Here is a 15,911-nt window from a genome sequence, read left to right on the forward strand (position 1 = left end):
AGTCCTCTGCAACCCAAAATTGTTTCAAGTGGGTTTGAGAATGTTATTTCTCTTCTCATGGTAAACTTTTTTCATATATAAGCAATCAAGAAATATTACAAACATGAACTCAAATAAGACAACTCTGCAAAAGATCAAAGGGGTACAAAAATGTCAAATTCTATTTGTCATAAAGGCTGCCTGGCTTGATGAAAGTTCCTTGATAAGAATGATGCTGCTCAGAAAGACTTGGAAGCACACGAGCATGATTTTATCAGATATACAGTCAATCCATAAAAACACTATTGCCTTTAATGTTGTGGTTGTCTGTGAGTTGTAGGCTTTTTGGTCAAAACTGAATTGTTTCTGCTCTCTCACCTTAGTTTGTATATTTCTGTGTATACTTAATTGAATATTTTTGGTTGCTTTTATTTGACACCAGATAAAGGGCTACCTCCATCCCATACATACATTTTGTCTCACTATCTACTGCCTCCTCCCTATGTTTAACACCTCATGCTCTAAGTTAAGAGACCACTCCATGGACTGTCACCTGTCAACATATTTTCTCTATAGTTCTATGCACATTAATGTAATAGTTTGCACTTTGTTTTTACCAAATTGTACTATTACTTGTGTAATGTGTTGCTGTTGGAGCAAGTTCATTTCCCCTGAGGGACTGATAAAGTGCTGTCTATCTATGATTCAGCTTCCCTGAAGCCTCTGCTTTGAATAAAGTTTGCTCCTCTCCCTGTTGCTGTGTCTATAATAGCAGGCAGCCCACCTTGTCTATTTTTTCTCTTATTAGGTACCCTTGGTTGCAAGGTGTCTATCAACTACTGAGTAATCATATTCAGTAATAACTGGCAGTCCCAGTCTGCTCATCACTTTTTTTCAGGAATGTTATGCTTAACTCTTCCAGGCACCACTCTGAAATGCACCATATGTTAAAAAAAATAGTTGTTTGTTCCTCTACATAGCAAAAAAAATAATCACACAGTTTTTGTGAAAAATGCTTGCAGCCTCTGGAAAACCATTTGATTAGCATTAGGAAATGGGAAAGCGGAAATGCAAAGCGTTTCTCACGTCCTTGCAAGGTCCTCTGTTGAGTTTCATGCCTTCCATTTCTCAGTTCTCCCTACAGATCATAACAAAACAAACAGACAGCTCTCTGTCTGGGGCCCTTCCAACCATGTCTTCTTGTGTTCCTTGTCCTTTTTAAAAGGATATTGTTCCTATTTTGAGACTGCATGCAATATTACAGTTAAGAAGTCCCCGACAAATGCCCGGTATCTGCAATTAGACATGGGGCAATAAGTCGTAGTGAGCAAGGGTGTTGTAAATGAATGAGTATAAATTAGGGCTGGAATCGGTTATAAAAAAATTAACTAATTAATCAAACAGATGGGCGGCGCAGTGGGTAGCGCTGCTGCCTGGCAGTTAGGAGACCTGGGTTCGCTTCCTGGGTCCTCCCTGCGTGGAGTTTGCATGTTCTCCCTGTGTCTGTGTGGGTTTCCTCCGGGTGCTCTGGTTTCCTCCCACAGTCCAAAGACATGCAGGTTAGGTGTATTGGTGATTCTAAATTGTCCCTAGTGTGTGCTTGGTGTGTATGTGTGCCCTGCTGTGGGCTGGCGCTCTGTGTTGGCTGGGATTGGCTCCAGCAGACCCCTGTGACCCTGTAATTAGGATATAGCGGGTTGGATATTGGATGGATGGATCAAACAGATGTATATAAAATTAAACCGGAATTATAAAAGTAATACATGAATCCTGACGTAAATATACTTTGAATCACAAACATAATGTAGAATCAACACAAAGGAATTAAAAAAAAATGGCAAAAATTAATGGCATAGTTTAAACTTAAACAATGACCTTACCCTGAACTTTTAGCAAAATACTGCTTGAGCAAGTACAACCTGAATTTGAATGCCTTCATAAAAGGCAAGTTCAAAAGAATGTAACAAGAAAAAAAGGCAAAAATATTAATTCTCAAATTGACATAGCATATGAGACACAGATGTGTCAAAGTAAAAATCAAACAACTGAAACAACTGTTGACTTTGAATGCACTGCTGAAGACTGATTTAATTATAAGATCAAGCAGCTCTTAAATGGGTATACATTAAAACTCAGCCAATGCTATCCTCAACTGTTCATCACCTTCAACAACTTAATGATTATACTGCACACAAGTGCTTGTCAACTGGTGCGCCATGGAACTAACAATGAAGTGTCCCTGCGTCCTGACCTGAGAGAGTCACTCTGCTCAAGTGATTGAGATCTGTCTGAGGACTGGACTACCTGGAGAAGCTGACATAAATGCAGCTCCATGATTGCTGTTTTGCAGATAAAGCACTCAGAGCACTTTAGGAGCCAAGAGACCTGTCGGGGTTCCAACTGCTTGGGTGTGTGTTTGCTAGCGACTCTTGCAGAAACTGAGGCACAGTAGGCATACAACTTGCTTCTGACCACAGGTCAGTGGAGTGAGGCAGAGAGAGGACAGCCTGTATGAGAGGGCAAAAGGGACGAAGCAGCTAGAAAATGCATCCAGAGTGCTCACTAAGTGTGACAATCTCCATGCTGCCTTTTTTGTCCCTTCAGACAGTTTAACATGTCTAAGAGATTTAATGCTGTTGTGGTTGGTAGAATTGTGCCTTGGGAGATTTTGGGTTACAAAAGGTGTGCCGCCACAGAAGAACAATTGGTAAACATTCCTGCATCTACTCATTTGCTCCTCGCATGATCAAAAAGATCTCCGTAGCTGCTATCTAATTTAAAACTCACACTGTGCATTACCTGAATGTTGGGTTTTTTGCAAAAATTAGCAAAGATACTGCAAACTTGAACATAGGTAGGGATAATCATAACACTTCTATTTTGTAGAATTTTGTCATTATATTAGGGCTGTCAGCACAGTAAGCTGGCTGGCAGACTGGCGAGTTAAATACAGAAGTACTAGGGACTTATTTTGGTTTTAGTGCCACTCAAAGATAACTTATTTAGCACTTAGGTGATACAATTTTGATTCAGTCTTCTTACAGAAATATGAAATGAAAAAGAGAGAGAGAGAGAGCGCATAATTTTTACTTTTGGAAGTTTTTCTCTAGCATTGCACCAGGACTGCTGTAAAACCCCCTCCCCACCCCCTGTACCTATGTCAGTATGTATAAATCAAGAATATCAACACCAGTGCTATCATTGTGAACCACATAGTATGACCTGTTAAACCTTTCAATTAAAATTTTATTTCATAAACTTTTTAAACATAGTATATAAAGATGGTATTTGTGTATTTAATTCTTTAGATACACACTTATTTGTATTATTGTACAGTATCATAATATTAAAAAAAAAAAAAACATGAAAATGTCGCCCTGACCAAAGCACTGTCTGAGACGTTTGCCTCGTTGCCAGCAGTGGATGTGACGATATTTTTTAACGTATTCAACAGGCCACATTAATTGCAAAAATTAACACGGTAACTTTCCCAAGCCTAGTATAAATACACATGAATGGAGTACACAAATAAGGGATTAAAAAGAGGACATATTCAGTGCGTAGAAGAGATATTCCCCAGCCACGGCAAACTGGCCAACCTGCAATTAAAGTTACAAGTAGCCTTGTCAGTAAACATTCCTCCAAGAATACATCTTTCAAGCTGCAGTCTCAATGTGTAGTCTATTCATATACACAGGACCTTCTCATTCACAACTATCCTTCAAAAATGGTGCTTCCTAAAAGTAATAACATTAATGTAAGCACTCCCATTTCACCATTGCCAAAGCTTCAGATCCAGAAATCCCACATCTCACTTTTTACAAGAAGCTTCTCTACATGTGCAGGTTCATGCTACAGGAAATTTTTCTAAATGCATGCTGGTACTGAAATACTCTTTAAATGAGTTCACATTTTGTGATTTAATGTCACAATCAAAAGAGTAGGCCCATTACAGTTGCTCTTGCCATTCATAGATTTCTATATCTATCTAGAGATATATATATACTGTAAAAAGCTGCCTGGACACAGACAGACGGACACCATATTCAAGTCCACCACACGTTTATTTACACTAAAATACAGTTCAATAAAGTGCACCAACCCAGTGCTAAAGCACCAATCTCCCCCAAAGTCCAGGCCTCTTTCTCTCTCTGCCTGCTCTTCAGGCGGCCGCCTCCTCTCTCCTGCCTCAAAACCTTGTCCACTCCTTACCCGACTCCAGTCCTTCTCTGCAGGGAGGCGGCCCCTTTTATAAGTGCCCGGATGGGCTCCAGGTGATCCCCGACACTCCCTAGACACTCCCCTGTGTGGCGGAAGTGCCGGCTGTGTTCCCGGAAGCCCTCCGGGTGTTCCCAATCTTCTTCCTCCCAGTTCTTCCTGGTGTGGCAGAAGTGTTGGGGTTCCGGGTCCTTCAGGCATGGGGGCGCCCCCTGGCGGAGACCACGGGCCCCTACAGGGTTGGGCTTCCAAGCCCTGCACCCGTGGCCCTCAAAGGAACCAGGGTGGCCGCCCCCTCGTGGTCCGGAGGAGGAATGAGCCCTCCTCCTGTCCTCTTGGGCGTCCCGGCTGGGCACCACCCCCAGCCGCGCACCACAATACATTCATATATACATATATATACAAACATACAGAAGTATGTGTGTGTTATTATATATCTTCTTCCGGCTGCCACATTCTTTATATTTATAAACGCACACAGAGTACATAGATAGGTTAAATATGAGCATATTGTATCAATTCTCAACATGGCAACAGTAACCCCTTTCACCCAGTGTTCTGAATATTTATCTTCTTAATCTTTCATGTTTCTAATGAATACATTTCTGAGGCTCTGGGACAGAATTGTAAAATATGAAATTAAACAACTACAGTATTTGATTAAAAAGATGGAAATAGGCCTTGGGTCTTCAGTGTATGATTATTCTATCTGTCAACAACAGATTCACATTCTCTGCTTTGTTGCTGGGATTCAAAGGACTGGCACTGGCAATTTAACACTTTATTGCTGAGATACTACTGGTAATTTTATAATCTGTTGCTGGAGTACCACTGGTATTTATATTGTTGCACCCCTGGGTTAGGACCAGAGAGGGATATGCTCCTGAGGTGACTGAGACATGGACAAAAATTTGGGAATACCATGAGAACCTGGCATAAAAACAGCTTGGCAAGCAGTGTTGGTGGGGGCACAGACACAACACTTTGGACACTTCTTCCAGCAGTTTGAGTCCATTGTCCCAGAGGTGTAACTGCAGGCAAGTCTGAGATGTAGACACTGGTCTTGGGTTGGCTCACAGAGCAGTTGGAATGGGTGACATGCAGGTTGCCTTGGACTCCTGGACAGGGCTATCTTTAACAGGATTATAGGCCCCCGGTAAAAGCCATCCACTGGGGCCCCTACCTACACAACCACTCAGCAAGTCACAGCATACATAGATTAGCATGGGGCCCCGGGGCAGCTGCACAGAGTGCCCATGCATTAAGACGGCCCTGACCCTGGATGAGTGAAGTCGGACGGTGTGTATGAGAGGGCAAAAGACTTAAGTGGCTGGGAGCGCAAAGAGCCACAGAACACTTGAGTGGCGTAGCCAAAGGTCATTCTTAGGGCCACTAACCAGCAACTGGTGTAAAGTGGCTAATTCCATACATTTTCTGTAATCCAAGTCTCATTTTTTTTTCCTGTGGTTGCCCTGGTTGTTTAATAATAATAATAATTCTTTGCATTTATATAGCGCTTTTCTCACAGCGTTCAGCAATTGCAGGTTAAGGGTCTTGCGTAAGGGCCCAACAGAGCAGAGTCCCTTTTGGCATTTACGGGATTCGAACTGGCAACCTTCTGATTGCCAGTGCAGATCCCTAGCCTCAGAGCCACCACACCACCTGTGATTGTGTTAATGTTGTCACACTAGCTGTTCTCTATTCAGGGGTCTGGCTGGCATTTTAATACCTTGTTGCACAGCATGATAAAGTGTGGCTGTGTGCGTAAATGGGCCCCACAACCAGGCACCCAATTATTCTGGGATATGATGCGTCTCCCTATGATCATCATGAAAAGCACAGTACAAACAAGTTTTAAAAAAATGGGTGAATGAATGAATGCTGGAGGCTCGTTGACATAATACAAATAAGCAAGCACCGTATGTGCACTTTGTAAACTCGGCCACAAGTCAGTCGAACATAAAATTGGGCATAAAACGTCATCTTAATTTACAGTCCATTTGACTAATTGCAATACAAGGCATTATACATATAGTTATTTTACCTTAACCTGAAAAAATTCTGTTTGCTTGTTATTAATGTCAACGTATTTCAACGATAAAATGAAGTTTTATCATACAATACACACGTGCCTAGTACTTGGGTTCACCAACCTGCCATTTTTAGCCCTACGGAAACAGTTCAAGGACTCGGGAGCTGAAGCCAAACCATATGAAGGAACCATTACTTAAGGAATCAACTCCTTGAAACAAAAAAACGAATCTCAAAAATAGCCGTAAAACCGCCTTTCTCAAAACGCACTATTAGAAGTGTGAGGCGAGCCAAGGCGATGCACACTGACAAATTAGCCGCGCGCCCCCTGTTCTCGCGAGTCATATTGACGAATCGCAGTCAATTACGTCACGAAAAGGTGCGCAAAACAGGTTATCAGGTTGGGAGCATGCGCCGATAGCGCGTTGCTTCACCCACTTGGATCTGGACTTGATTGCTGCGGGTGAGACCTCAACACTGCGCAAAAACGCTGGTAGAAATTAGAAAACCCTGGAGAGCTGCACTCAGGCATTCACACGACCCTCTTTCACAAGAATAAATCTGTTCTTATGCAAGAAGACTCTTCCCGGACTCTCAAGAGCTCGTCAGCCGGCTGCGTGTTTGCGCAGATGTTGATGTCACCGCGAGTTCGGCGTATTCCTCGGCGTCACGTATCCAATGTAAAACGAGGAGCACAAATGTCCAGTTTCTGCCACCTCTTGTGTGAGACTGAAAAAATGATTGTGCAGACTACTCTAGATTTAGGTTTGCTTTAAAATGACGCCTCTTAGTATCAATTCTGTTTAGATGGGGCTTGGACTTGGAAGTTAGAAATGGTCTCAATGGGTTTGTAGCTAGGGTTACCACTTTTAATACAAAAAAATACGGGACGCATACGTATTGATTCAAAACGGGACGCGCAATTTCATTCACAAATACGGGACGATTCCGTATTTTAAAGGACGGGTGGCAACCCTATGTAGCTTCATTGTCAAATTATTACTTGAAGAAATTCAACATTTGATTGTTTTTACGTTAGATTAAAAGATATATATATTTTTTTGCTGGTGATGCGTGTTAACTGTGAATGTTTAGAAGAGAGTCCAAAAATGTTGTTTCCCTCAGCTCAGGCCTTGTATTGCCAGCTCTGTGTTGAAGTGCATTATTTTAATGCAAAGCTTTGTTATTTGTGACAATGTTAATGATCTCCCATTTGTGTAATCATATTTCCTGCAAGTTCTCATTTTTCTTGAGAGAGTGGGCTTTTTTTGATTTGATGTACTTTGTTAATCCTGAGGGGAAACTGTCTTTTCGCATGACCTTTGGGAGGGGTTCAGATCCCATGGTCGGCCATTGTACAGTGCCCAGGTTAAGGGCCCAGCCCTTCTGGCGGTAAGAGGATTTGAACCGTCAACCTTCCAGATACCAGTGCACATCCTTAGCCACAGAGCAGTGACTCTGCCTTCAGTTGTGGACCCTGAGTGGCTTTGACCCTGAAGGGCAGCTATCTGTAACTTCCTCTCTCTGACTAAACATTCTCATTTTTAAACAAATAGATCTGGTGCCAAGTGTGGTGGACCTCCGTGGGCTGGGGAGGTTAAAAAAGCAAACAAAAACCTTCATCAGATTTGCTGCTTCATTCTGAGAGTCGCATGCTGGGTCAGTCCTGAAGCAGTAACATGAAATGTAATTTAATACCACTGTCCCCAAGCACTTATTAAAGAGTCTTAATCACCACAAACTGGACACTAATCCTTGTTGGGCTAGAGATTGCATGGCACAACAGAAACATGGTCTAGATCTTTGGACTCTCCCTGGGCACTTACATTTAAAGCTTTGTGGTAATTCTACACGTAGCCTCTTCTTGGACATGTAACATAACATGAAGAAACGAGTGTGGATGTTGTTAGTGTTCTCTTTTATGACTTGAAAGCTGTGCCAATATTCTATTAGAATTGTTTTTTTGTATTATCAGTGTTATTCCATATCTTATGCTCAGTGCTGCCAGGATCAATTGCAACCATCACCTCTGGTGATAGTATAATTGGTTTAAAAATGGAAGAAAAGAGTAGTTTGTATTGTTTGTCCTACAGCATCACAGAGAATAGTGACGTGTTTTTATACAATCAAAACCTTACTGTACTGTGCCATGCTGGATCAAACTGGCGTTTCTGGTATATTCAGCTCTTTCTGTTCATAGCAGTGCCTAGTTATTTGCATGGAATTGTTTTGCTTTGGAGCTTTCGGGGTGTAACTGTGTTCATAAAACTGGTGGCATACATTTACCCTGGGTTATCACTATGCTCATATTTCTCTGCTTCCTCACCCTCTCCAATGTTTCTACATACATTTTCAAAGCAGCTTAATCCTATTTAAGCCCACAGGGAGCTTGAGCCTACCCAGCAGCCCTGGGTACAGTGCAGGAAATGGTGCTGGAAAGGGCACTAGAGCCAATTTGATATACCTCATTAACCTAAACAGTAGAATCCATCCATCCATTTTCCAACCCGCTGAATCCGAACACAGAGTCACGGGGGTCTGCTGGAGCCAATCCCAGCCAACACAGGGCACAAGGCAGGAACCAATCCCGGGCAGGGTGCCAACCCACCGCAGGACAGACACAAACACACCCACACACCAAGCACACACTAGAGCCAGTTTAGAATCGCCAATCCACCTAACCTGCATGTCTTTGGATTGTGGGAGGAAACCGGAGCGCACGGAGGAAACCCACGCAGACACGGAGAGAACATGCAAACTCCACGCAGGGAGGACCCGGGAAGCGAACCCAGGTCTCCAGATCTCCCAACTGCGAGGCAGCAGCGCTACCCACTGTGCCGCCCCTAAACGGTAGAATACTTAGTGTAATTACAACTTACCAAAAAGTTATTTATTTGCACAATTTAGAAAAGGATACAGTTGCTAATGCTTTAAAGAGATTCTTATTTTGTTTTATGTTAAGTTTACTACTTTAGTCATGGCCTACCCGTGGAATAATCATTAATTCACTTAGACTTTGTGATGCAGTGAGGAATACAGAGAGAGCTGTTAGATATATGCATAATCCAACGTTTTGCATACATAGCGTAAGTGGACCACTAGGTGACCGCTAAGTATCACCTAGGCCTCCCACTGCAGAACTGGACGCTTCACACAATTTGTAATTTCCCCATTAAAATTGTGACAACCGACTGTAGTTGCCGGCAGTTCAGCGAGCCTGCAGTTATTGAAAAGATCAAACAGCATGACAGTCTACATTTGAGTGTTGAAACCCCATAATCTTACGGTTGGAGAGCTCAAACGTCAGAAGGCTAAGCATATATTTAGAGATGGCATGTCCCTCATAGGTCTGGGGGATTAGGAAAACTAAACAGAAAGGGATAAAATTGGCGGGTATCTTTTGTGTGACTCTGAAACTGGCATCATGTTGTTTTAGGGTCTCATTGCCTGGAGGCATGTAGCATCTCTATAAGAGTACAGAATTTGTGCAAGCAGCCGTGAGGGATAATTGTAGTATGAGAAGAGAAATGTCTTCAGTTTAATATATAGAAGCGGTTTGGGGAAACTGTGTAATACTGTGGCACAAATGGTTTCTCGTTTTTTAAATTGCTGGTAGTGTTCTTCCCATTGGTTGATGTTTTTATGTAAAATATTAGTAATTTTGGTGTCAGTCACTGTCCATTCACACTTGGGTTATCAAAGACATAGATGGATGGATGTGACAGAACTGTAATCAATCTATTCATTCTCATACCCACTTAACTCCAGTTCAGAGATGTGGAGGGATAGAGGAAATCCCAGCAGCACTGGGCGGAAGGCAGGATTTAGCCCATGGCAGGAAATATTTACACACTCGTGACTAAAATGTGCATGGGATGGGGGCAAAAAATAGATACTCAGGAAAAAAAACACCCAGATGTTAACCGGACCAGGATTCAAACTCAGTTTTTTGAAGCCATGACACAGCAGCTTTAACTACTATCCCCATATCACCCTGGATATCATGTCAGTTTTCCAAATTACCTTGGTCAAAGTGTGCTTTAAGCAAACAACACCCAAGGTTTCCAGAGAAGGCTTCAGTTCCTTTCGTTAAACGGAATGACAATGGTTTGTTTCCTTAATCCCCTGTAATGCTGAAAGTCCTTTTATAATGAGCAACACTTTGCTGTGAATTCCCAAAATGTGAAAGACACATGGTGTACATTTTGGGGAGATAGGCACAGAGAATGGTGCAGTTACTCATTCCTGGAGCAGTTGTCAAATTTAAAGAAAAAATGCTAGAGACTCTTTTACAATGACAACAGGAAAGCAACATACTGCTCAGCCTTATTGTGCTGATTTGGATTCAAAAGCAATATAGCAGACAGGACAGTCTTATTAAGGATGGGTTCAGGTAGTGCAAAGCTGTCACTTTTTATGTTCGCCAGTGAGGTCTGGCACTTTTCGGTATCTCTGATCATAATTCAACATCGGGACTGGGAAGACTTGGCCCTGGAGGGCTGCAGGTTTTTAATTTTAACTAATCCAATGATCAGGAGATAGATAAAGCCGTTGTTTATTATGGCCTACGTGTTTGTTATGATGTATGGCTTTGTTTAGTTTTTCTACTAAATATTTGCATAGATTTGTTTCCTTATTTCAATCACTGCTTTTCTGTGTAGTCTCATGTATAATTAGGCTACATCTTTGTAACATTTTCCCATAAAACAGCAACTTTATGATGTCTGCACGTTGATGTGACGTGAGTGTCCATTATTCAGTTTAGTGTTCTACCTGCTTTGTGCCAACAAACTGATTTGCCTGAAACTGTATATGCTTAGTCGGGAGGAAGAAGACAGAGCTTGTGAGAGAGGAGTGGAAGTGGCAGAAGACAAGCAGAGAGCTGAGCTTAGTATACGCAGGCCTTAGGTCTCAAATGCAATACATTATGTATAGGAGTATTTTGGAAAAAAAATAAAACAGTTTGACAGCATATTTTCAACATAGCAACAGATAAATAGGGGTATACCTATTCAGCAGGCTTTGTCGCAGTCTCAGAGGAGAAGGATAGTTACATTTATGTAGTGCTTTCCTAGACACTCAAAGCGCATTACATAGACACATATTATCCATAGGGCGGCACGGTGGCGCAGTGGGTAGCACTGCTGCCTCGCAGTTGGGAGACCTGGGGACCTGGGTTCGCTTCCCGGGTCCTCCCTGCGTGGAGTTTGCATGTTCTCCCCGTGTCTGCGTGGGTTTCCTCCGGGCGCTCCGGTTTCCTCCCACAGTCCAAAGACATGCAGGTTAGGTGGATTGGCGATTCTAAATTGGCCCTAGTGTGTGCTTGGTGTGTTTGTGTGTGTCCTGCCCGGGATTGGTTCCTGCCTTGTGCCCTGTGTTGGCTGGGATTGGCTCCAGCAGACAAGCAAAGCAAAATGACACCTTTTATTGGCTAACTAAAAAGATTACAATATGCAAGCTTTCGAGGCAACTCAGGCCCCTTCTTCAGGCAAGATGTACTATCAAGGAGACAAATGCCTGATGCAAACTTTCTGGTCTCAGGAGTCTTGGCGAGGATCAGTGAGAGTGTAGATGCAACATTATACATAATTGAATTCCACCCTGTATACGTATACAGTATATGTACATATGTGTGTGTGTGTGTGTATATAATATACATACATATACATATATACATAGATATATATCTACCCTATATGTGTAAAATCCTAAGCCTAAAAGTGCAACGATTTTGTGCAACAATTTTATGTGACATTTTTTGCCACATTTTAAATCAGGCTTATTTTAAAGCCTACATATATACGTTTGATATCTTTCTTTTCAGAATTTCTCGAACTTTAATGTGATGTTGTTAGATTTTCAGATTCTTATTCTGTTTTTAAATTATAAACTAAAATATTAAGAAAGTCATGGTTTTTAATATCAAGAAAGTTCTGGTTTTTATTTTTGATCTAGTAAACTTTCTTTCACAGGAACAAACTATTAAAAAATGATCTGTTTATAACACCAGTGTTTGTATTTAGGTGATTTAGTTAGCTGAAGGTTAGCTGAAGGTCGAGGTGTAGATATCTACAGTAGATATGTGTACGTATATATATATATATATATATATATATATATATATATATATATATATATGTATATATATATATATATATATATATATATATATATATATATATAATATTAAAAGTCAGTGGCCAGTCAGAATTTATTTAAAGATATTATTGGCTGAGTTCTTATACTCAAGACTACTTGGCACCTTGATTTCTTCATTTCTTTGTATTATTAGCTTTGATGTGTTTTGATTTATCTTGCAGTCTCTGTTTCACAGTTGACGACTTGTCTTTTTCTTTGGACTAAGCACAAGTAATTGCATCTAACAATAACACATGTAATTATAAAATTAATGCATAAATCATGAAGTAAATATACACTGAATCACACATTTAATTTAGAATCAACACAAAGGAATTAAAAAATAATTGATGGAATAGTTTAAACTTAAACAAATGACCTTAAACCTGAACTTTTAACAAAATACTACTTGAGCAAGTACAACCTGAATTTGCATGCCTCCCTAAAAGAGGAAATAAGAGAAAGAGGCCAATGTATTAATTATCAGATTGGCATAGCATATAATAATAATAATAATAAAAAACCTTTCCCATGTGAGAGACAAACGTGTCAAAGTAAAAAAAATAAATGATTGAAATGACTGCTGACTTTGCATGCACTGCTGAAGACTGATTAATTGAAAGAATAAGCATCTCTTAAATGGGCATACATTAAAACTTCACAAAGATTTTTCCCCTTGGGATTAATAAAGTATCGAGCTATCTAGCGATCTATCTAGCGATCTATCTATCTAGCTAGCTAGCTATCTATCTATCTATCGATCTAGCTATCTATCTATCTATCTAATCCTGCCGACTATACTAAAATTAAATTCTATCTATCGATCGAGCTAGCGATCTAGCTATCTATCTATCTAGCGAGCGAGCGATCTATCTATCGATCTAGCTATCTATCTAGCGATCTATCTATCTATCTAAGCCTGCCTACTATACTAAAAGTAAATTCTATCTATCTATCTATCTATCTATCTAGCTATCTATCTAGCGATCTATCTATCTATCTATCTATCTATCTATCTATCTATTATATAGTGCCTTACATCTATCTATCTATCTATCTATCTATCTATCTATCTATCTATCTATCTATCTATCTATCTATCTATCTATCTATCTATCTATCTATCTATCTATCCATCCAAAGCACTGTCTGAGGAGTTTGCCTCATTCCTGACACTTGATGCGGCGCTATTTTTTAACTCATTACAATCACAAAAGTTAACGCTTTTAACTTTGCCAGGCCTAATATATATATATAAAAGGCAAAGCTGACTGACTCAATCACACACTCACTGACTCACTCTGTCACACACTTTTTTTTTTTGTTAAAATTATGACATTTGGCAGGAGTGTACATCTAGGGCAGTAAGTATCCAATAAGAAAGGACATATCATATATCAGTATTTAGGGATAAAAATAACCCCTACAATAGAAAACTAAATATTCCAAAATCTAAAAAACACTTTGACTGATCAGATTAAAATTTGATGATGTTGTAGGAAAAAGAAAATTAGCTGACATATCTGTTTTTTTTTTGTTACAATGATACAGGATACTAATGTATCGCATCCTTTTTTCAACTCAGTGCTGAGACAACGTCCAGAAAGGTGCAATTCCTTTTGTGTGTTTGTGGCTTTCTGGTTTAAGCAAATGAATACCACCAGCATAGGGAATAGGAAGGGCACACAAAGAACATCATTGACCAGTAAGGTGTATGGACCAGTGAAGGAGGAAAAAGACATGGCATGATATGTGGTGTGGAGAGTGAGCAGGAGGAAACTTCAGCAAAGCTCAAGTATGATGTGGTTAGCACTATAAAGCTCGAGTCCGGGTGCTAGTCACTGTGGCCGTGAGCGTAGGTGTTACAAAGAGGTCACTACAACACATTTACAGGGACAAAACAACCCCAAGACGTTCAGTTCATTACATGGGCCATGTAAATCTGCTGCCTGTAAACATCATTCCTGTTTATAATTTCAAGTAAATCATGGTTAGAGTTTGAAGTTTATTATCTGGCTATGGCTTTCAGGGTAAAATCAAATTAATAAAATAAAAAAAATACAGAAAAAAAATAGCTTAATCATACAACTGACAAAAGCATGAAATTAGTGCATGAGTGAATGATGTAAACCAGTGGTTCCCAAACTCTGTCCTGGGGACTCACTGATGTAAACAAATGAAAATCATAAACATCTAATTATAATAATAATCTAGTTGGCTGCAGAGGATTTGCAGGACGTTCACTGTGCAGAGTCCTCACATGGCTGGGCATAACAGGATGCGGCCAAAAAGAGGGCCATTAAATCCGCAAGTGAAGCTGCAGAGAAAGCCTCAAGGTGGCTTTGGATAAAGAGGGCTGGTCCGTGGATCGCTACTGGGATGCAAGTTGGGGGTTGATGAACCCTGGCTGGGTTGCCTGAGCGAGGGTGTATGATGTTGTGAGACCCAAAACGCCCGATGACCTCAGGATACATCACTGATGATGTGTCCCAGTGCATCCAGGTGATGTTTCTTATACAGTATTGCATTCCCCTGATCCCCAAGTGATCATACAACTAGCCATACACTCAAAAATAATTTCTAAAGTGACTGATCTGTTGTTTACATATGCTGCTTTTGTTTCAATTTCTATATTATGTTTAATCTAAACCCTCAAATTTGTAAAGGATTAAACTAAAGACTGAAGTGTTAGATTCAAATCTGATTGAAACTACCATTTTTATAGGATGTCCTATGGGAGAAATTATATCTATAACCCAAATTTCCATTATTCCTACTAAGTACCTATTTCAATTCAAAGCAATACAGTTTCCTGTAAAATTATGTTTTGGAATTACCATGAACAGAACCCAATGTCAGTCACTAAGAAAAGCAAGAATTCAACAGGTCAGGTCAGGTTGGAGAGCATGGACTGGTACAGCACGTTTCCACACCCACCACATGATGAAACAGCTCGAGATCCTGGTTGGTAGTCACGCAGTCCAGTCCCATCCTCCGGAAATGACCCTCTATCTGCCACGGCCAGGTGTTACATGAGTGTTCCCTTGGCCTGGTCCTGCTAGCTCTGGGTCCTCAACAATGAGGATCCTGCGAGCCGGAATCACGCCATATGGCCGTAGTGCCGTAACTGACTCTCCCTCACAATGCAGGTAATGTTCCTCATTCATGATTCCATTAGCAACTGCTCATTCAACACAAAGTCAAACCGGCGGTACCCAAGGATTCTCCAAGGAGACACAATACCAAAAGAGTCCAGTCTTCATCTGAGATCACTGAATAGCATCCATGTCTTGCAACTTCTGAAGCACCAGGACTCTAAAGACTTGGGCCTTCATCCTTTTGCATAGATATCAGGAGCGACACACACCCCTTTCCAGAGAGCTCATGACTCCCCCCATGCTCTCCTAATCTGTCTACTGACTTCATAGGAAGAGTCTCCAGAGATATGAAAGTTGCTTCAGAGGTAAATAAACCTCTCGACGTGGTTGACATTCTCTCCACAGACAGACACACTGCTGATGGCTGTGCCCAGGAGATCATTGAAG

General features: G+C 40.9%; 1 protein-coding gene across 1 annotated transcript in view; it reads left to right on the forward strand.

Moving 5' to 3' along the window:
- Positions 1-15,911, forward strand: part of epas1b (endothelial PAS domain protein 1b) — a 143,305-nt gene that overhangs the window by 42,688 nt on the left and 84,706 nt on the right. The window lies entirely within an intron of this gene.

Source organism: Erpetoichthys calabaricus, chromosome 15 (assembly GCF_900747795.2).
Source record: "Erpetoichthys calabaricus chromosome 15, fErpCal1.3, whole genome shotgun sequence".
Lineage (NCBI taxonomy): Eukaryota > Metazoa > Chordata > Cladistia > Polypteriformes > Polypteridae > Erpetoichthys > Erpetoichthys calabaricus.